The following is a 20067-nucleotide window of genomic DNA, read 5'->3' on the forward strand; positions in this document are numbered from 1 at the left end:
CCCAAAATCCAACAAACAAGCAAAATGAACAAAAAGCATTGAATTCAATTCTTTCTGATTTTAGAAACTGCATTAAAGAAGGGGTGCACCGGTCCTGGAGATACTGCAATACCAGGTCAATGCGTGGAGTGGACAGAGCAAGCTCTTTTTCCATCTCCCTGTTCTAAAAATCCATTTAATATATGGTCCCCAGATAGGGGACGTATCAGATATTAAACTGATAAGAACAGATACTACACTTGATCTTAGCCAAAAGGCCGAGAAGCGATAACCAGAATTGGTTTCCGACTACGGTGCCACCCAAGGATTCTGAAAAGTCCATTTGTGGAGATGGCCACATGGACTCCCGTTAAGAAGACATGCTGTCAACCTCTAGATCCCTCACATGCCTGCACTTTTCGGCTTGCTGCTGCTGCAATCCACACGTTTTAGATCTGCATAACTCCACCTCTTTTAGCACAGTACCCTCAACCCCCGGCTGTTCCCACCCGCCTTAACACCGTTGGAAGGGAGGAGAACCAATTAAGGCGGGGGGGGGGGTGGAACGAGCAGCTGTCTACCCTTAGCAGGAGGGTTGCTGATTAATTACCTCTCCTGCTGCTGCTGCTGCTGGCTGTCCAGCAGCAGACTGAAGGTGGCTGCTGCTGTGCGCAGGAATATAAAGGCTCAGAGCCTATTATGACACGCGCAGCCAGCGTTCCATTGCCACATTCCGTCTACTGCAGGCGGGATACCTGGATGGCTGAATGTCACTGAGAAGCTCACAGAGACCGCCATAAGCAAAAGTTTAAAAGAATGCCACAGACTAATCAACCAAACTTTTTGGGTTGGTTTCTCTTTTATAGTCTGCAGGCACTAAATGAAAGAAGTCAGTGTTCCAGCAGAGGGAGACAACGTTTCAGAAAAGGCATTGTAGCAAACCAAAAAAGAAATTTTAAGCGCAGCAGAGTAACCAGCTCACATACCTGTTAGCTCAGGTGAGTTTAAAAGGCTGCTGTTGATAACAAGGGCATTTGCTAAATAGATGGTGTGTGTGCAACAATATACTGAAAGGTCAATTATATTGTGCAGCTTATCTCACCACCTGTAGTTATTTAGGTGAAAGCTCCAAAATGCTTGCCTAATATGTCTGTTTATCCAAAAGGAAGTATAGAGGGAGAGCTAGATAGATAGCATTGCATTACATTACATTACATGGCAATGCAATGCACAGTTGCTGAAGTTGAACCAAAATGAGCTTGTCATCTGGCTTCTGCAACTTTTAACATGAAAAATCCAATGAGGAGAAGAAAAGCAAAGCCAAAGAGTCCATCCCAAAATCCGACAAACAAGCAAAATGAACAAAAAGCATTGAATTCAATTCTTTCTGGTTTTAGAAACTGCATTAAAGAAGGGGTGCACCGGTCCTGGAGATACTGCAATACCAGGTCAATGCGTGGAGTGGACAGAGCAAGCTCTTTTTCCATCTCCCTGTTCTAAAAATCCATTTAATATATGGTCCCCAGATAGGGGACGTATCAGATATTAAACTGATAAGAACAGATACTACACTTGATCTTAGCCAAAAGGCCGAGAAGCGATAACCAGAATTGGTTTCCGACTACGGTGCCACCCAAGGATTCTGAAAAGTCCATTTGTGGAGATGGCCACCTGGACTCCCGTTAAGAAGACATGCTGTCAACCTCTAGATCCCTCACATGCCTGCACTTTTCGGCTTGCTGCTGCTGCAATCCACGCGTTTTAGATCTGCATAACTCCACCTCTTTTAGCACAGTACCCTCAACCCCCGGCTGTTCCCACCCGCCTCAACGCCGTTGGAAGGGAGGAGAACCAATTAAGGCGGGGGGGGGGGTGGAACGAGCAGCTGTCTACCCTTAGCAGGAGGGTTGCTGATTAATTACCTCTCCTGCTGCTGCTGCTGCTGGCTGTCCAGCAGCAGACTGAAGGTGGCTGCTGCTGTGCGCAGGTATATAAAGGCTCAGAGCCTATTATGACACGCGCAGCCAGCGTTCCATTGCCACATTCCGTCTACTGCAGGCGGGATACCTGGATGGCTGAATGTCACTGAGAAGCTCACAGAGACCGCCATAAGCAACAGTTTAAAAGAATGCCACAGACTAATTAACCAAACTTTTTGGGTTGGTTTCTCTTTTATAGTCTGCAGGCATTAAATGAAAGAAGTCAGTGTTCCAGCAGAGGGAGACAACGTTTCAGAAAAGGCATTGTAGCAAACCAAAAAAGAAATTTTAAGCGCAGCAGAGTAACCAGCTCACATACCTGTTAGCTCAGGTGAGTTTAAAAGGCTGCTGTTGATAACAAGGGCATTTGCTAAATAGATGGTGTGTGTGCAACAATATACTGAAAGGTCAATTATATTGTGCAGCTTATCTCACCACCTGTAGTTATTTAGGTGAAAGCTCCAAAATGCTTGCCTAATATGTCTGTTTATCCAAAAGGAAGTATAGAGGGAGAGCTAGATGGATAGCATTGCATTACATTACATTACATGGCAATGCAATGCACAGTTGCTGAAGTTGAACCAAAATGAGCTTGTCATCTGGCTTCTGCAACTTTTAACATGAAAAATCCAATGAGGAGAAGAGAAGCAAAGCCAAAGAGTCCATCCCAAAATCCGACAAACAAGCAAAATGAACAAAAAGCATTGAATTCAATTCTTTCTGATTTTAGAAACTGCATTAAAGAAGGGGTGCACCGGTCCTGGAGATACTGCAATACCAGGTCAATGCGTGGAGTGGACAGAGCAAGCTCTTTTTCCATCTCCCTGTTCTAAAAATCCATTTAATATATGGTCCCCAGATAGGGGACGTATCAGATATTAAACTGATAAGAACAGATACTACACTTGATCTTAGCCAAAAGGCCGAGAAGCGATAACCAGAATTGGTTTCCGACTACGGTGCCACCCAAGGATTCTGAAAAGTCCATTTGTGGAGATGGCCACCTGGACTCCCGTTAAGAAGACATGCTGTCAACCTCTAGATCCCTCACATGCCTGCACTTTTCGGCTTGCTGCTGCTGCAATCCACGCGTTTTAGATCTGCATAACTCCACCTCTTTTAGCACAGTACCCTCAACCCCCGGCTGTTCCCACCCGCCTCAACGCCGTTGGAAGGGAGGAGAACCAATTAAGGCGGGGGGGGGGGGTGGAACGAGCAGCTGTCTACCCTTAGCAGGAGGGTTGCTGATTAATTACCTCTCCTGCTGCTGCTGCTGCTGGCTGTCCAGCAGCAGACTGAAGGTGGCTGCTGCTGTGCGCAGGTATATAAAGGCTCAGAGCCTATTATGACACGCGCAGCCAGCGTTCCATTGCCACATTCCGTCTACTGCAGGCGGGATACCTGGATGGCTGAATGTCACTGAGAAGCTCACAGAGACCGCCATAAGCAACAGTTTAAAAGAATGCCACAGACTAATTAACCAAACTTTTTGGGTTGGTTTCTCTTTTATAGTCTGCAGGCATTAAATGAAAGAAGTCAGTGTTCCAGCAGAGGGAGACAACGTTTCAGAAAAGGCATTGTAGCAAACCAAAAAAGAAATTTTAAGCGCAGCAGAGTAACCAGCTCACATACCTGTTAGCTCAGGTGAGTTTAAAAGGCTGCTGTTGATAACAAGGGCATTTGCTAAATAGATGGTGTGTGTGCAACAATATACTGAAAGGTCAATTATATTGTGCAGCTTATCTCACCACCTGTAGTTATTTAGGTGAAAGCTCCAAAATGCTTGCCTAATATGTCTGTTTATCCAAAAGGAAGTATAGAGGGAGAGCTAGATGGATAGCATTGCATTACATTACATTACATGGCAATGCAATGCACAGTTGCTGAAGTTGAACCAAAATGAGCTTGTCATCTGGCTTCTGCAACTTTTAACATGAAAAATCCAATGAGGAGAAGAGAAGCAAAGCCAAAGAGTCCATCCTAAAATCCGACAAACAAGCAAAATGAACAAAAAGCATTGAATTCAATTCTTTCTGATTTTAGAAACTGCATTAAAGAAGGGGTGCACCGGTCCTGGAGATACTGCAATACCAGGTCAATGCGTGGAGTGGACAGAGCAAGCTCTTTTTCCATCTCCCTGTTCTAAAAATCCATTTAATATATGGTCCCCAGATAGGGGACGTATCAGATATTAAACTGATAAGAACAGATACTACACTTGATCTTAGCCAAAAGGCCGAGAAGCGATAACCAGAATTGGTTTCCGACTACGGTGCCACCCAAGGATTCTGAAAAGTCCATTTGTGGAGATGGCCACCTGGACTCCCGTTAAGAAGACATGCTGTCAACCTCTAGATCCCTCACATGCCTGCACTTTTCGGCTTGCTGCTGCTGCAATCCACGCGTTTTAGATCTGCATAACTCCACCTCTTTTAGCACAGTACCCTCAACCCCCGGCTGTTCCCACCCGCCTCAACGCCGTTGGAAGGGAGGAGAACCAATTAAGGCGGGGGGGGGGGGTGGAACGAGCAGCTGTCTACCCTTAGCAGGAGGGTTGCTGATTAATTACCTCTCCTGCTGCTGCTGCTGCTGGCTGTCCAGCAGCAGACTGAAGGTGGCTGCTGCTGTGCGCAGGTATATAAAGGCTCAGAGCCTATTATGACACGCGCAGCCAGCGTTCCATTGCCACATTCCGTCTACTGCAGGCGGGATACCTGGATGGCTGAATGTCACTGAGAAGCTCACAGAGACCGCCATAAGCAACAGTTTAAAAGAATGCCACAGACTAATTAACCAAACTTTTTGGGTTGGTTTCTCTTTTATAGTCTGCAGGCATTAAATGAAAGAAGTCAGTGTTCCAGCAGAGGGAGACAACGTTTCAGAAAAGGCATTGTAGCAAACCAAAAAAGAAATTTTAAGCGCAGCAGAGTAACCAGCTCACATACCTGTTAGCTCAGGTGAGTTTAAAAGGCTGCTGTTGATAACAAGGGCATTTGCTAAATAGATGGTGTGTGTGCAACAATATACTGAAAGGTCAATTATATTGTGCAGCTTATCTCACCACCTGTAGTTATTTAGGTGAAAGCTCCAAAATGCTTGCCTAATATGTCTGTTTATCCAAAAGGAAGTATAGAGGGAGAGCTAGATAGATAGCATTGCATTACATTACATTACATGGCAATGCAATGCACAGTTGCTGAAGTTGAACCAAAATGAGCTTGTCATCTGGCTTCTGCAACTTTTAACATGAAAAATCCAATGAGGAGAAGAAAAGCAAAGCCAAAGAGTCCATCCCAAAATCCGACAAACAAGCAAAATGAACAAAAAGCATTGAATTCAATTCTTTCTGATTTTAGAAACTGCATTAAAGAAGGGGTGCACCGGTCCTGGAGATACTGCAATACCAGGTCAATGCGTGGAGTGGACAGAGCAAGCTCTTTTTCCATCTCCCTGTTCTAAAAATTCATTTAATATATGGTCCCCAGATAGGGGACGTATCAGATATTAAACTGATAAGAACAGATACTACACTTGATCTTAGCCAAAAGGCCGAGAAGCGATAACCAGAATTGGTTTCCGACTACGGTGCCACCCAAGGATTCTGAAAAGTCCATTTGTGGAGATGGCCACCTGGACTCCCGTTAAGAAGACATGCTGTCAACCTCTAGATCCCTCACATGCCTGCACTTTTCGGCTTGCTGCTGCTGCAATCCACGCGTTTTAGATCTGCATAACTCCACCTCTTTTAGCACAGTACCCTCAACCCCCGGCTGTTCCCACCCGCCTCAACACCGTTGGAAGGGAGGAGAACCAATTAAGGCGGGGGGGGGGTGGAACGAGCAGCTGTCTACCCTTAGCAGGAGGGTTGCTGATTAATTACCTCTCCTGCTGCTGCTGCTGCTGGCTGTCCAGCAGCAGACTGAAGGTGGCTGCTGCTGTGCGCAGGTATATAAAGGCTCAGAGCCTATTATGACACGCGCAGCCAGCGTTCCATTGCCACATTCCGTCTACTGCAGGCGGGATACCTGGATGGCTGAATGTCACTGAGAAGCTCACAGAGACCGCCATAAGCAACAGTTTAAAAGAATGCCACAGACTAATCAACCAAATTTTTTGGGTTGGTTTCTCTTTTATAGTCTGCAGGCATTAAATGAAAGAAGTCAGTGTTCCAGCAGAGGGAGACAACGTTTCAGAAAAGGCATTGTAGCAAACCAAAAAAGAAATTTTAAGCGCAGCAGAGTAACCAGCTCACATACCTGTTAGCTCAGGTGAGTTTAAAAGGCTGCTGTTGATAACAAGGGCATTTGCTAAATAGATGGTGTGTGTGCAACAATATACTGAAAGGTCAATTATATTGTGCAGCTTATCTCACCACCTGTAGTTATTTAGGTGAAAGCTCCAAAATGCTTGCCTAATATGTCTGTTTATCCAAAAGGAAGTATAGAGGGAGAGCTAGATAGATAGCATTGCATTACATTACATTACATGGCAATGCAATGCACAGTTGCTGAAGTTGAACCAAAATGAGCTTGTCATCTGGCTTCTGCAACTTTTAACATGAAAAATCCAATGAGGAGAAGAAAAGCAAAGCCAAAGAGTCCATCACAAAATCCGACAAACAAGCAAAATGAACAAAAAGCATTGAATTCAATTCTTTCTGATTTTAGAAACTGCATTAAAGAAGGGGTGCACCGGTCCTGGAGATACTGCAATACCAGGTCAATGCGTGGAGTGGACAGAGCAAGCTCTTTTTCCATCTCCCTGTTCTAAAAATCCATTTAATATATGGTCCCCAGATAGGGGACGTATCAGATATTAAACTGATAAGAACAGATACTACACTTGATCTTAGCCAAAAGGCCGAGAAGCGATAACCAGAATTGGTTTCCGACTACGGTGCCACCCAAGGATTCTGAAAAGTCCATTTGTGGAGATGGCCACCTGGACTCCCGTTAAGAAGACATGCTGTCAACCTCTAGATCCCTCACATGCCTGCACTTTTCGGCTTGCTGCTGCTGCAATCCACGCATTTTAGATCTGCATAACTCCACCTCTTTTAGCACAGTACCCTCAACCCCCGGCTGTTCCCACCCGCCTCAACACCGTTGGAAGGGAGGAGAACCAATTAAGGCGGGGGGGGGGGTGGAACGAGCAGCTGTCTACCCTTAGCAGGAGGGTTGCTGATTAATTACCTCTCCTGCTGCTGCTGCTGCTGGCTGTCCAGCAGCAGACTGAAGGTGGCTGCTGCTGTGCGCAGGTATATAAAGGCTCAGAGCCTATTATGACACGCGCAGCCAGCGTTCCATTGCCACATTCCGTCTACTGCAGGCGGGATACCTGGATGGCTGAATGTCACTGAGAAGCTCACAGAGACCGCCATAAGCAACAGTTTAAAAGAATGCCACAGACTAATCAACCAAACTTTTTGGGTTGGTTTCTCTTTTATAGTCTGCAGGCATTAAATGAAAGAAGTCAGTGTTCCAGCAGAGGGAGACAACGTTTCAGAAAAGGCATTGTAGCAAACCAAAAAAGAAATTTTAAGCGCAGCAGAGTAACCAGCTCACATACCTGTTAGCTCAGGTGAGTTTAAAAGGCTGCTGTTGATAACAAGGGCATTTGCTAAATAGATGGTGTGTGTGCAACAATATACTGAAAGGTCAATTATATTGTGCAGCTTATCTCACCACCTGTAGTTATTTAGGTGAAAGCTCCAAAATGCTTGCCTAATATGTCTGTTTATCCAAAAGGAAGTATAGAGGGAGAGCTAGATAGATAGCATTGCATTACATTACATTACATGGCAATGCAATGCACAGTTGCTGAAGTTGAACCAAAATGAGCTTGTCATCTGGCTTCTGCAACTTTTAACATGAAAAATCCAATGAGGAGAAGAAAAGCAAAGCCAAAGAGTCCATCCCAAAATCCGACAAACAAGCAAAATGAACAAAAAGCATTGAATTCAATTCTTTCTGATTTTAGAAACTGCATTAAAGAAGGGGTGCACCGGTCCTGGAGATACTGCAATACCAGGTCAATGCGTGGAGTGGACAGAGCAAGCTCTTTTTCCATCTCCCTGTTCTAAAAATCCATTTAATATATGGTCCCCAGATAGGGGACGTATCAGATATTAAACTGATAAGAACAGATACTACACTTGATCTTAGCCAAAAGGCCGAGAAGCGATAACCAGAATTGGTTTCCGACTACGGTGCCACCCAAGGATTCTGAAAAGTCCATTTGTGGAGATGGCCACCTGGACTCCCGTTAAGAAGACATGCTGTCAACCTCTAGATCCCTCACATGCCTGCACTTTTCGGCTTGCTGCTGCTGCAATCCACGCGTTTTAGATCTGCATAACTCCACCTCTTTTAGCACAGTACCCTCAACCCCCGGCTGTTCCCACCCGCCTCAACACCGTTGGAAGGGAGGAGAACCAATTAAGGCGGGGGGGGGGGGTGGAACGAGCAGCTGTCTACCCTTAGCAGGAGGGTTGCTGATTAATTACCTCTCCTGCTGCTGCTGCTGCTGGCTGTCCAGCAGCAGACTGAAGGTGGCTGCTGCTGTGCGCAGGTATATAAAGGCTCAGAGCCTATTATGACACGCGCAGACAGCGTTCCATTGCCACATTCCGTCTACTGCAGGCGGGATACCTGGATGGCTGAATGTCACTGAGAAGCTCACAGAGACCGCCATAAGCAACAGTTTAAAAGAATGCCACAGACTAATCAACCAAACTTTTTGGGTTGGTTTCTCTTTTATAGTCTGCAGGCATTAAATGAAAGAAGTCAGTGTTCCAGCAGAGGGAGACAACGTTTCAGAAAAGGCATTGTAGCAAACCAAAAAAGAAATTTTAAGCGCAGCAGAGTAACCAGCTCACATACCTGTTAGCTCAGGTGAGTTTAAAAGGCTGCTGTTGATAACAAGGGCATTTGCTAAATAGAAGGTGTGTGTGCAACAATATACTGAAAGGTCAATTATATTGTGCAGCTTATCTCACCACCTGTAGTTATTTAGGTGAAAGCTCCAAAATGCTTGCCTAATATGTCTGTTTATCCAAAAGGAAGTATAGAGGGAGAGCTAGATAGATAGCATTGCATTACATTACATTACATGGCAATGCAATGCACAGTTGCTGAAGTTGAACCAAAATGAGCTTGTCATCTGGCTTCTGCAACTTTTAACATGAAAAATCCAATGAGGAGAAGAAAAGCAAAGCCAAAGAGTCCATCCCAAAATCCGACAAACAAGCAAAATGAACAAAAAGCATTGAATTCAATTCTTTCTGATTTTAGAAACTGCATTAAAGAAGGGGTGCACCGGTCCTGGAGATACTGCAATACCAGGTCAATGCGTGGAGTGGACAGAGCAAGCTCTTTTTCCATCTCCCTGTTCTAAAAATCCATTTAATATATGGTCCCCAGATAGGGGACGTATCAGATATTAAACTGATAAGAACAGATACTACACTTGATCTTAGCCAAAAGGCCGAGAAGCGATAACCAGAATTGGTTTCCGACTACGGTGCCACCCAAGGATTCTGAAAAGTCCATTTGTGGAGATGGCCACCTGGACTCCAGTTAAGAAGACATGCTGTCAACCTCTAGATCCCTCACATGCCTGCACTTTTCGGCTTGCTGCTGCTGCAATCCACGCGTTTTAGATCTGCATAACTCCACCTCTTTTAGCACAGTACCCTCAACCCCCGGCTGTTCCCACCCGCCTCAACACCGTTGGAAGGGAGGAGAACCAATTAAGGCGGGGGGGGGGGTGGAACGAGCAGCTGTCTACCCTTAGCAGGAGGGTTGCTGATTAATTACCTCTCCTGCTGCTGCTGCTGCTGGCTGTCCAGCAGCAGACTGAAGGTGGCTGCTGCTGTGCGCAGGTATATAAAGGCTCAGAGCCTATTATGACACGCGCAGCCAGCGTTCCATTGCCACATTCCGTCTACTGCAGGCGGGATACCTGGATGGCTGAATGTCACTGAGAAGCTCACAGAGACCGCCATAAGCAACAGTTTAAAAGAATGCCACAGACTAATCAACCAAACTTTTTGGGTTGGTTTCTCTTTTATAGTCTGCAGGCATTAAATGAAAGAAGTCAGTGTTCCAGCAGAGGGAGACAACGTTTCAGAAAAGGCATTGTAGCAAACCAAAAAAGAAATTTTAAGCGCAGCAGAGTAACCAGCTCACATACCTGTTAGCTCAGGTGAGTTTAAAAGGCTGCTGTTGATAACAAGGGCATTTGCTAAATAGATGGTGTGTGTGCAACAATATACTGAAAGGTCAATTATATTGTGCAGCTTATCTCACCACCTGTAGTTATTTAGGTGAAAGCTCCAAAATGCTTGCCTAATATGTCTGTTTATCCAAAAGGAAGTATAGAGGGAGAGCTAGATGGATAGCATTGCATTACATTACATTACATGGCAATGCAATGCACAGTTGCTGAAGTTGAACCAAAATGAGCTTGTCATCTGGCTTCTGCAACTTTTAACATGAAAAATCCAATGAGGAGAAGAGAAGCAAAGCCAAAGAGTCCATCCCAAAATCCGACAAACAAGCAAAATGAACAAAAAGCATTGAATTCAATTCTTTCTGATTTTAGAAACTGCATTAAAGAAGGGGTGCACCGGTCCTGGAGATACTGCAATACCAGGTCAATGCGTGGAGTGGACAGAGCAAGCTCTTTTTCCATCTCCCTGTTCTAAAAATCCATTTAATATATGGTCCCCAGATAGGGGACGTATCAGATATTAAACTGATAAGAACAGATACTACACTTGATCTTAGCCAAAAGGCCGAGAAGCGATAACCAGAATTGGTTTCCGACTACGGTGCCACCCAAGGATTCTGAAAAGTCCATTTGTGGAGATGGCCACCTGGACTCCCGTTAAGAAGACATGCTGTCAACCTCTAGATCCCTCACATGCCTGCACTTTTCGGCTTGCTGCTGCTGCAATCCACGCGTTTTAGATCTGCATAACTCCACCTCTTTTAGCACAGTACCCTCAACCCCCGGCTGTTCCCACCCGCCTCAACGCCGTTGGAAGGGAGGAGAACCAATTAAGGCGGGGGGGGGGTGGAACGAGCAGCTGTCTACCCTTAGCAGGAGGGTTGCTGATTAATTACCTCTCCTGCTGCTGCTGCTGCTGGCTGTCCAGCAGCAGACTGAAGGTGGCTGCTGCTGTGCGCAGGTATATAAAGGCTCAGAGCCTATTATGACACGCGCAGCCAGCGTTCCATTGCCACATTCCGTCTACTGCAGGCGGGATACCTGGATGGCTGAATGTCACTGAGAAGCTCACAGAGACCGCCATAAGCAACAGTTTAAAAGAATGCCACAGACTAATCAACCAAACTTTTTGGGTTGGTTTCTCTTTTATAGTCTGCAGGCATTAAATGAAAGAAGTCAGTGTTCCAGCAGAGGGAGACAACGTTTCAGAAAAGGCATTGTAGCAAACCAAAAAAGAAATTTTAAGCGCAGCAGAGTAACCAGCTCACATACCTGTTAGCTCAGGTGAGTTTAAAAGGCTGCTGTTGATAACAAGGGCATTTGCTAAATAGATGGTGTGTGTGCAACAATATACTGAAAGGTCAATTATATTGTGCAGCTTATCTCACCACCTGTAGTTATTTAGGTGAAAGCTCCAAAATGCTTGCCTAATATGTCTGTTTATCCAAAAGGAAGTATAGAGGGAGAGCTAGATAGATAGCATTGCATTACATTACATTACATGGCAATGCAATGCACAGTTGCTGAAGTTGAACCAAAATGAGCTTGTCATCTGGCTTCTGCAACTTTTAACATGAAAAATCCAATGAGGAGAAGAAAAGCAAAGCCAAAGAGTCCATCCCAAAATCCGACAAACAAGCAAAATGAACAAAAAGCATTGAATTCAATTCTTTCTGATTTTAGAAACTGCATTAAAGAAGGGGTGCACCGGTCCTGGAGATACTGCAATACCAGGTCAATGCGTGGAGTGGACAGAGCAAGCTCTTTTTCCATCTCCCTGTTCTAAAAATTCATTTAATATATGGTCCCCAGATAGGGGACGTATCAGATATTAAACTGATAAGAACAGATACTACACTTGATCTTAGCCAAAAGGCCGAGAAGCGATAACCAGAATTGGTTTCCGACTACGGTGCCACCCAAGGATTCTGAAAAGTCCATTTGTGGAGATGGCCACCTGGACTCCCGTTAAGAAGACATGCTGTCAACCTCTAGATCCCTCACATGCCTGCACTTTTCGGCTTGCTGCTGCTGCAATCCACGCGTTTTAGATCTGCATAACTCCACCTCTTTTAGCACAGTACCCTCAACCCCCGGCTGTTCCCACCCGCCTCAACACCGTTGGAAGGGAGGAGAACCAATTAAGGCGGGGGGGGGGTGGAACGAGCAGCTGTCTACCCTTAGCAGGAGGGTTGCTGATTAATTACCTCTCCTGCTGCTGCTGCTGCTGGCTGTCCAGCAGCAGACTGAAGGTGGCTGCTGCTGTGCGCAGGTATATAAAGGCTCAGAGCCTATTATGACACGCGCAGCCAGCGTTCCATTGCCACATTCCGTCTACTGCAGGCGGGATACCTGGATGGCTGAATGTCACTGAGAAGCTCACAGAGACCGCCATAAGCAACAGTTTAAAAGAATGCCACAGACTAATCAACCAAATTTTTTGGGTTGGTTTCTCTTTTATAGTCTGCAGGCATTAAATGAAAGAAGTCAGTGTTCCAGCAGAGGGAGACAACGTTTCAGAAAAGGCATTGTAGCAAACCAAAAAAGAAATTTTAAGCGCAGCAGAGTAACCAGCTCACATACCTGTTAGCTCAGGTGAGTTTAAAAGGCTGCTGTTGATAACAAGGGCATTTGCTAAATAGATGGTGTGTGTGCAACAATATACTGAAAGGTCAATTATATTGTGCAGCTTATCTCACCACCTGTAGTTATTTAGGTGAAAGCTCCAAAATGCTTGCCTAATATGTCTGTTTATCCAAAAGGAAGTATAGAGGGAGAGCTAGATAGATAGCATTGCATTACATTACATTACATGGCAATGCAATGCACAGTTGCTGAAGTTGAACCAAAATGAGCTTGTCATCTGGCTTCTGCAACTTTTAACATGAAAAATCCAATGAGGAGAAGAAAAGCAAAGCCAAAGAGTCCATCACAAAATCCGACAAACAAGCAAAATGAACAAAAAGCATTGAATTCAATTCTTTCTGATTTTAGAAACTGCATTAAAGAAGGGGTGCACCGGTCCTGGAGATACTGCAATACCAGGTCAATGCGTGGAGTGGACAGAGCAAGCTCTTTTTCCATCTCCCTGTTCTAAAAATCCATTTAATATATGGTCCCCAGATAGGGGACGTATCAGATATTAAACTGATAAGAACAGATACTACACTTGATCTTAGCCAAAAGGCCGAGAAGCGATAACCAGAATTGGTTTCCGACTACGGTGCCACCCAAGGATTCTGAAAAGTCCATTTGTGGAGATGGCCACCTGGACTCCCGTTAAGAAGACATGCTGTCAACCTCTAGATCCCTCACATGCCTGCACTTTTCGGCTTGCTGCTGCTGCAATCCACGCATTTTAGATCTGCATAACTCCACCTCTTTTAGCACAGTACCCTCAACCCCCGGCTGTTCCCACCCGCCTCAACACCGTTGGAAGGGAGGAGAACCAATTAAGGCGGGGGGGGGGGTGGAACGAGCAGCTGTCTACCCTTAGCAGGAGGGTTGCTGATTAATTACCTCTCCTGCTGCTGCTGCTGCTGGCTGTCCAGCAGCAGACTGAAGGTGGCTGCTGCTGTGCGCAGGTATATAAAGGCTCAGAGCCTATTATGACACGCGCAGCCAGCGTTCCATTGCCACATTCCGTCTACTGCAGGCGGGATACCTGGATGGCTGAATGTCACTGAGAAGCTCACAGAGACCGCCATAAGCAAGAGTTTAAAAGAATGCCACAGACTAATCAACCAAACTTTTTGGGTTGGTTTCTCTTTTATAGTCTGCAGGCATTAAATGAAAGAAGTCAGTGTTCCAGCAGAGGGAGACAACGTTTCAGAAAAGGCATTGTAGCAAACCAAAAAAGAAATTTTAAGCGCAGCAGAGTAACCAGCTCACATACCTGTTAGCTCAGGTGAGTTTAAAAGGCTGCTGTTGATAACAAGGGCATTTGCTAAATAGATGGTGTGTGTGCAACAATATACTGAAAGGTCAATTATATTGTGCAGCTTATCTCACCACCTGTAGTTATTTAGGTGAAAGCTCCAAAATGCTTGCCTAATATGTCTGTTTATCCAAAAGGAAGTATAGAGGGAGAGCTAGATGGATAGCATTGCATTACATTACATTACATGGCAATGCAATGCACAGTTGCTGAAGTTGAACCAAAATGAGCTTGTCATCTGGCTTCTGCAACTTTTAACATGAAAAATCCAATGAGGAGAAGAGAAGCAAAGCCAAAGAGTCCATCCCAAAATCCGACAAACAAGCAAAATGAACAAAAAGCATTGAATTCAATTCTTTCTGATTTTAGAAACTGCATTAAAGAAGGGGTGCACCGGTCCTGGAGATACTGCAATACCAGGTCAATGCGTGGAGTGGACAGAGCAAGCTCTTTTTCCATCTCCCTGTTCTAAAAATCCATTTAATATATGGTCCCCAGATAGGGGACGTATCAGATATTAAACTGATAAGAACAGATACTACACTTGATCTTAGCCAAAAGGCCGAGAAGCGATAACCAGAATTGGTTTCCGACTACGGTGCCACCCAAGGATTCTGAAAAGTCCATTTGTGGAGATGGCCACCTGGACTCCCGTTAAGAAGACATGCTGTCAACCTCTAGATCCATCACATGCCTGCACTTTTCGGCTTGCTGCTGCTGCAATCCACGCGTTTTAGATCTGCATAACTCCACCTCTTTTAGCACAGTACCCTCAACCCCCGGCTGTTCCCACCCGCCTCAACGCCGTTGGAAGGGAGGAGAACCAATTAAGGCGGGGGGGGGGGTGGAACGAGCAGCTGTCTACCCTTAGCAGGAGGGTTGCTGATTAATTACCTCTCCTGCTGCTGCTGCTGCTGGCTGTCCAGCAGCAGACTGAAGGTGGCTGCTGCTGTGCGCAGGTATATAAAGGCTCAGAGCCTATTATGACACGCGCAGCCAGCGTTCCATTGCCACATTCCGTCTACTGCAGGCGGGATACCTGGATGGCTGAATGTCACTGAGAAGCTCACAGAGACCGCCATAAGCAACAGTTTAAAAGAATGCCACAGACTAATTAACCAAACTTTTTGGGTTGGTTTCTCTTTTATAGTCTGCAGGCATTAAATGAAAGAAGTCAGTGTTCCAGCAGAGGGAGACAACGTTTCAGAAAAGGCATTGTAGCAAACCAAAAAAGAAATTTTAAGCGCAGCAGAGTAACCAGCTCACATACCTGTTAGCTCAGGTGAGTTTAAAAGGCTGCTGTTGATAACAAGGGCATTTGCTAAATAGATGGTGTGTGTGCAACAATATACTGAAAGGTCAATTATATTGTGCAGCTTATCTCACCACCTGTAGTTATTTAGGTGAAAGCTCCAAAATGCTTGCCTAATATGTCTGTTTATCCAAAAGGAAGTATAGAGGGAGAGCTAGATAGATAGCATTGCATTACATTACATTACATGGCAATGCAATGCACAGTTGCTGAAGTTGAACCAAAATGAGCTTGTCATCTGGCTTCTGCAACTTTTAACATGAAAAATCCAATGAGGAGAAGAAAAGCAAAGCCAAAGAGTCCATCACAAAATCCGACAAACAAGCAAAATGAACAAAAAGCATTGAATTCAATTCTTTCTGATTTTAGAAACTGCATTAAAGAAGGGGTGCACCGGTCCTGGAGATACTGCAATACCAGGTCAATGCGTGGAGTGGACAGAGCAAGCTCTTTTTCCATCTCCCTGTTCTAAAAATCCATTTAATATATGGTCCCCAGATAGGGGACGTATCAGATATTAAACTGATAAGAACAGATACTACACTTGATCTTAGCCAAAAGGCCGAGAAGCGATAACCAGAATTGGTTTCCGACTACGGTGCCACCCAAGGATTCTGAAAAGTCCATTTGTGGAGATGGCCACCTGGACTCCCGTTAAGAAGACATGCTGTCAACCTCTAGATCCCTCACATGCCTGCACTTTTCGGCTTGCTGCTGCTGCAATCCACGCATTTTAGATCTGCATAACTCCACCTCTTTTAGCACAGTACCCTCAACCCCCGGCTGTTCCCACCCGCCTCAACACCGTTGGAAGGGAGGAGAACCAATTAAGGCGGGGGGGGGGGTGGAACGAGCAGCTGTCTACCCTTAGCAGGAGGGTTGCTGATTAATTACCTCTCCTGCTGCTGCTGCTGCTGGCTGTCCAGCAGCAGACTGAAGGTGGCTGCTGCTGTGCGCAGGTATATAAAGGCTCAGAGCCTATTATGACACGCGCAGCCAGCGTTCCATTGCCACATTCCGTCTACTGCAGGCGGGATACCTGGATGGCTGAATGTCACTGAGAAGCTCACAGAGACCGCCATAAGCAACAGTTTAAAAGAATGCCACAGACTAATCAACCAAACTTTTTGGGTTGGTTTCTCTTTTATAGTCTGCAGGCATTAAATGAAAGAAGTCAGTGTTCCAGCAGAGGGAGACAACGTTTCAGAAAAGGCATTGTAGCAAACCAAAAAAGAAATTTTAAGCGCAGCAGAGTAACCAGCTCACATACCTGTTAGCTCAGGTGAGTTTAAAAGGCTGCTGTTGATAACAAGGGCATTTGCTAAATAGATGGTGTGTGTGCAACAATATACTGAAAGGTCAATTATATTGTGCAGCTTATCTCACCACCTGTAGTTATTTAGGTGAAAGCTCCAAAATGCTTGCCTAATATGTCTGTTTATCCAAAAGGAAGTATAGAGGGAGAGCTAGATAGATAGCATTGCATTACATTACATTACATGGCAATGCAATGCACAGTTGCTGAAGTTGAACCAAAATGAGCTGGTCATCTGGCTTCTGCAACTTTTAACATGAAAAATCCAATGAGGAGAAGGAAAGCAAAGCCAAAGAGTCCATCCCAAAATCCGACAAACAAGCAAAATGAACAAAAAGCATTGAATTCAATTCTTTCTGATTTTAGAAACTGCATTAAAGAAGGGGTGCACCGGTCCTGGAGATACTGCAATACCAGGTCAATGCGTGGAGTGGACAGAGCAAGCTCTTTTTCCATCTCCCTGTTCTAAAAATCCATTTAATATATGGTCCCCAGATAGGGGACGTATCAGATATTAAACTGATAAGAACAGATACTACACTTGATCTTAGCCAAAAGGCCGAGAAGCGATAACCAGAATTGGTTTCCGACTACGGTGCCACCCAAGGATTCTGAAAAGTCCATTTGTGGAGATGGCCACCTGGACTCCCGTTAAGAAGACATGCTGTCAACCTCTAGATCCCTCACATGCCTGCACTTTTCGGCTTGCTGCTGCTGCAATCCACGCGTTTTAGATCTGCATAACTCCACCTCTTTTAGCACAGTACCCTCAACCCCCGGCTGTTCCCACCCGCCTCAACACCGTTGGAAGGGAGGAGAACCAATTAAGGCGGGGGGGGGGGGTGGAACGAGCAGCTGTCTACCCTTAGCAGGAGGGTTGCTGATTAATTACCTCTCCTGCTGCTGCTGCTGCTGGCTGTCCAGCAGCAGACTGAAGGTGGCTGCTGCTGTGCGCAGGTATATAAAGGCTCAGAGCCTATTATGACACGCGCAGCCAGCGTTCCATTGCCACATTCCGTCTACTGCAGGCGGGATACCTGGATGGCTGAATGTCACTGAGAAGCTCACAGAGACCGCCATAAGCAACAGTTTAAAAGAATGCCACAGACTAATCAACCAAACTTTTTGGGTTGGTTTCTCTTTAATAGTCTGCAGGCATTAAATGAAAGAAGTCAGTGTTCCAGCAGAGGGAGACAACGTTTCAGAAAAGGCATTGTAGCAAACCAAAAAAGAAATTTTAAGCGCAGCAGAGTAACCAGCTCACATACCTGTTAGCTCAGGTGAGTTTAAAAGGCTGCTGTTGATAACAAGGGCATTTGCTAAATAGAAGGTGTGTGTGCAACAATATACTGAAAGGTCAATTATATTGTGCAGCTTATCTCACCACCTGTAGTTATTTAGGTGAAAGCTCCAAAATGCTTGCCTAATATGTCTGTTTATCCAAAAGGAAGTATAGAGGGAGAGCTAGATAGATAGCATTGCATTACATTACATTACATGGCAATGCAATGCACAGTTGCTGAAGTTGAACCAAAATGAGCTTGTCATCTGGCTTCTGCAACTTTTAACATGAAAAATCCAATGAGGAGAAGAAAAGCAAAGCCAAAGAGTCCATCCCAAAATCCGACAAACAAGCAAAATGAACAAAAAGCATTGAATTCAATTCTTTCTGATTTTAGAAACTGCATTAAAGAAGTGGTGCACCGGTCCTGGAGATACTGCAATACCAGGTCAATGCGTGGAGTGGACAGAGCAAGCTCTTTTTCCATCTCCCTGTTCTAAAAATCCATTTAATATATGGTCCCCAGATAGGGGACGTATCAGATATTAAACTGATAAGAACAGATACTACACTTGATCTTAGCCAAAAGGCCGAGAAGCGATAACCAGAATTGGTTTCCGACTACGGTGCCACCCAAGGATTCTGAAAAGTCCATTTGTGGAGATGGCCACCTGGACTCCAGTTAAGAAGACATGCTGTCAACCTCTAGATCCCTCACATGCCTGCACTTTTCGGCTTGCTGCTGCTGCAATCCACGCGTTTTAGATCTGCATAACTCCACCTCTTTTAGCACAGTACCCTCAACCCCCGGCTGTTCCCACCCGCCTCAACACCGTTGGAAGGGAGGAGAACCAATTAAGGCGGGGGGGGGGGTGGAACGAGCAGCTGTCTACCCTTAGCAGGAGGGTTGCTGATTAATTACCTCTCCTGCTGCTGCTGCTGCTGGCTGTCCAGCAGCAGACTGAAGGTGGCTGCTGCTGTGCGCAGGTATATAAAGGCTCAGAGCCTATTATGACACGCGCAGCCAGCGTTCCATTGCCACATTCCGTCTACTGCAGGCGGGATACCTGGATGGCTGAATGTCACTGAGAAGCTCACAGAGACCGCCATAAGCAACAGTTTAAAAGAATGCCACAGACTAATCAACCAAACTTTTTGGGTTGGTTTCTCTTTTATAGTCTGCAGGCATTAAATGAAAGAAGTCAGTGTTCCAGCAGAGGGAGACAACGTTTCAGAAAAGGCATTGTAGCAAACCAAAAAAGAAATTTTAAGCGCAGCAGAGTAACCAGCTCACATACCTGTTAGCTCAGGTGAGTTTAAAAGGCTGCTGTTGATAACAAGGGCATTTGCTAAATAGATGGTGTGTGTGCAACAATATACTGAAAGGTCAATTATATTGTGCAGCTTATCTCACCACCTGTAGTTATTTAGGTGAAAGCTCCAAAATGCTTGCCTAATATGTCTGTTTATCCAAAAGGAAGTATAGAGGGAGAGCTAGATAGATAGCATTGCATTACATTACATTACATGGCAATGCAATGCACAGTTGCTGAAGTTGAACCAAAATGAGCTTGTCATCTGGCTTCTGCAACTTTTAACATGAAAAATCCAATGAGGAGAAGAAAAGCAAAGCCAAAGGGTCCATCCCAAAATCCGACAAACAAGCAAAATGAACAAAAAGCATTGAATTCAATTCTTTCTGATTTTAGAAACTGCATTAAAGAAGGGGTGCACCGGTCCTGGAGATACTGCAATACCAGGTCAATGCGTGGAGTGGACAGAGCAAGCTCTTTTTCCATCTCCCTATTCTAAAAATCCATTTAATATATGGTCCCCAGATAGGGGACGTATCAGATATTAAACTGATAAGAACAGATACTACACTTGATCTTAGCCAAAAGGCCGAGAAGCGATAACCAGAATTGGTTTCCGACTACGGTGCCACCCAAGGATTCTGAAAAGTCCATTTGTGGAGATGGCCACCTGGACTCCCGTTAAGAAGACATGCTGTCAACCTCTAGATCCCTCACA

The 20067-nt window shown here is 45.1% G+C and overlaps 16 non-coding genes across 16 annotated transcripts; all 16 read right to left on the reverse strand.

Annotated features, from left to right (window-relative positions):
• Positions 1-78: 78 nt before the first annotated feature.
• LOC141188286 (U2 spliceosomal RNA) lies at positions 79-269 on the reverse strand. Its single transcript, XR_012262393.1, has one exon. It is a non-coding gene; the product is annotated as a U2 spliceosomal RNA (small nuclear RNA).
• A 1121-nt stretch (positions 270-1390) lies between these two features.
• LOC141188287 (U2 spliceosomal RNA) lies at positions 1391-1581 on the reverse strand. Its single transcript, XR_012262394.1, has one exon. It is a non-coding gene; the product is annotated as a U2 spliceosomal RNA (small nuclear RNA).
• A 1121-nt stretch (positions 1582-2702) lies between these two features.
• Positions 2703-2893, reverse strand: LOC141188288 (U2 spliceosomal RNA). The gene has a single exon (XR_012262395.1). It is a non-coding gene; the product is annotated as a U2 spliceosomal RNA (small nuclear RNA).
• Positions 2894-4015: 1122 nt separating this feature from the next.
• Positions 4016-4206, reverse strand: LOC141188289 (U2 spliceosomal RNA). Its single transcript, XR_012262396.1, has one exon. It is a non-coding gene; the product is annotated as a U2 spliceosomal RNA (small nuclear RNA).
• A 1122-nt stretch (positions 4207-5328) lies between these two features.
• Positions 5329-5519, reverse strand: LOC141185988 (U2 spliceosomal RNA). The gene has a single exon (XR_012260558.1). It is a non-coding gene; the product is annotated as a U2 spliceosomal RNA (small nuclear RNA).
• A 1120-nt stretch (positions 5520-6639) lies between these two features.
• Positions 6640-6830, reverse strand: LOC141188290 (U2 spliceosomal RNA). The gene has a single exon (XR_012262397.1). It is a non-coding gene; the product is annotated as a U2 spliceosomal RNA (small nuclear RNA).
• A 1121-nt stretch (positions 6831-7951) lies between these two features.
• LOC141188292 (U2 spliceosomal RNA) lies at positions 7952-8142 on the reverse strand. Its single transcript, XR_012262398.1, has one exon. It is a non-coding gene; the product is annotated as a U2 spliceosomal RNA (small nuclear RNA).
• A 1122-nt stretch (positions 8143-9264) lies between these two features.
• Positions 9265-9455, reverse strand: LOC141188293 (U2 spliceosomal RNA). The gene has a single exon (XR_012262399.1). It is a non-coding gene; the product is annotated as a U2 spliceosomal RNA (small nuclear RNA).
• A 1121-nt stretch (positions 9456-10576) lies between these two features.
• On the reverse strand, positions 10577-10767 carry LOC141188294 (U2 spliceosomal RNA). The gene has a single exon (XR_012262400.1). It is a non-coding gene; the product is annotated as a U2 spliceosomal RNA (small nuclear RNA).
• Positions 10768-11887: 1120 nt separating this feature from the next.
• Positions 11888-12078, reverse strand: LOC141186111 (U2 spliceosomal RNA). Its single transcript, XR_012260590.1, has one exon. It is a non-coding gene; the product is annotated as a U2 spliceosomal RNA (small nuclear RNA).
• Positions 12079-13198: 1120 nt separating this feature from the next.
• Positions 13199-13389, reverse strand: LOC141188295 (U2 spliceosomal RNA). The gene has a single exon (XR_012262401.1). It is a non-coding gene; the product is annotated as a U2 spliceosomal RNA (small nuclear RNA).
• A 1121-nt stretch (positions 13390-14510) lies between these two features.
• Positions 14511-14701, reverse strand: LOC141188297 (U2 spliceosomal RNA). The gene has a single exon (XR_012262403.1). It is a non-coding gene; the product is annotated as a U2 spliceosomal RNA (small nuclear RNA).
• Positions 14702-15822: 1121 nt separating this feature from the next.
• Positions 15823-16013, reverse strand: LOC141188298 (U2 spliceosomal RNA). The gene has a single exon (XR_012262404.1). It is a non-coding gene; the product is annotated as a U2 spliceosomal RNA (small nuclear RNA).
• A 1121-nt stretch (positions 16014-17134) lies between these two features.
• LOC141188299 (U2 spliceosomal RNA) lies at positions 17135-17325 on the reverse strand. The gene has a single exon (XR_012262405.1). It is a non-coding gene; the product is annotated as a U2 spliceosomal RNA (small nuclear RNA).
• Positions 17326-18447: 1122 nt separating this feature from the next.
• On the reverse strand, positions 18448-18638 carry LOC141191401 (U2 spliceosomal RNA). The gene has a single exon (XR_012265397.1). It is a non-coding gene; the product is annotated as a U2 spliceosomal RNA (small nuclear RNA).
• Positions 18639-19759: 1121 nt separating this feature from the next.
• LOC141191171 (U2 spliceosomal RNA) lies at positions 19760-19950 on the reverse strand. The gene has a single exon (XR_012265171.1). It is a non-coding gene; the product is annotated as a U2 spliceosomal RNA (small nuclear RNA).
• Positions 19951-20067: the final 117 nt, after the last annotated feature.

Source organism: Phyllobates terribilis, unplaced genomic scaffold, assembly GCF_046119375.1.
Source record: "Phyllobates terribilis strain yellow unplaced genomic scaffold, ASM4611937v1 Scaffold_40__1_contigs__length_11209783, whole genome shotgun sequence".
In the NCBI taxonomy this organism is placed as follows: Eukaryota; Metazoa; Chordata; class Amphibia; order Anura; family Dendrobatidae; genus Phyllobates; species Phyllobates terribilis.